The sequence below is a fragment of the Mastomys coucha genome, unplaced genomic scaffold (genome assembly GCF_008632895.1).
Source record: "Mastomys coucha isolate ucsf_1 unplaced genomic scaffold, UCSF_Mcou_1 pScaffold21, whole genome shotgun sequence".
Lineage (NCBI taxonomy): Eukaryota > Metazoa > Chordata > Mammalia > Rodentia > Muridae > Mastomys > Mastomys coucha.
In genome coordinates, this window is record NW_022196904.1 from 136,430,307 (window position 1) to 136,431,690 (window position 1,384).

Consider the following 1,384-nt stretch of genomic DNA (forward strand, 5'->3'; position numbering starts at 1 on the left):
TGACTAACTTGTGTGTGGGTAAAATTGTCAAGAGATGCCCAAGGCAGAGGGGATGAAGAGCCCTTGAAAATCTGTGAGAACTGAACTCTGACTGTCCCTCTTGGCACACTGGAAGGCTGGAAAGAAAGCTTAAAGAGTAACTGTCTTTTCCAGTGGAATTGAATGCTGTCTTTTCCCCAAAGTCACCAGCTAAGGCTATGGATGCAGCCCAGGGCTAAGAGTGTTTGCCTCACATGCACAGTGTTCTGAGTTCAGTTCCCAGTACTCCAGACAGGCACCTGCAGTCCACCATGATCTAACTAACCACCTTCAATGAACCACGCCTGGTGGCTAGATTCTGGGAATAGAACAACAGAAATAGCAGTAGCATGGCTAGCTGGCACACAGGAAAAACCTTCTAAAAATAACTATATTCTTTAAAAGACACACATTTATATTACTTTGTATATTTATTTTTATATATTCATGTTTATTTATATTTATTATTTAGGAGCAAGAGTGCCACCGTGCTTGTGTGGAGGTCAGAGAACAATTTGCTGGAGCCACTTCAGTTTTTCCAACATATGGGTCCTGGGGCTTGGCCTCAGGTCATCAGGCTTGGCAGTAAACACTTTCACCAGCCCAAATAAATATATATACATATTTGGTTTTTCGAGACAGGGTTTCTCTGTATAGCCCTGGCTGTCCTGGAACTCGCCTGTCTCTGCCTCCCAAGTGCTGGGATTAAAGGCGTGCGCCACCAAAGCCCCGCGATAAATATATTCTTTAAAGATTTATTTATTTACTATATGTAAGTACACTGTAGTTGTCTTCAGACGCACCAGACGAGGGCGTCAGATCTCATGATGGGTGGTTGTGAGCCACCATGTGGTTGCTGGGATTTGAACTCCTGACCTTCCAAAGAGCAGTCAGTGCTCTTCCCCGCTGAGCCATCTCACCAGCCCCGATAAATATATTCTTAAGTTAGGAAAACAGTAAGTCTCACTTCCCCATGCCAGAGAAACCATACCCACGCATAAATTATGAGATTGTAACTTGCGATCTTATCACGAGGTGGGAGTAATAGTGGAAGGTGGATGCCTTCTAGCTAAAGATAACGTTTACGGTGAAGTGGCTTGGAATCTCTGGAAAATTAGGTTTCTAAGCACTCATAGTGGTGGCGGAGGCGACTATAGGGGAGGAGGCCCAAACATCACCTCCTGGGCCACGATTCCCTCCGGAGCCTTTGTTCATTCCTTCTTGTTGGACCCAGGTACCGCAGGATGGCCTGTCTGTCTTCCATATATGTTGGGGACCTTCGTTTGCGAAAGTACCTGGCCACCTCCTCGACCTCTGGGGGAACTCCCTCGGAGCACCACGCTGGAACCTTCTGCGACAATAGATG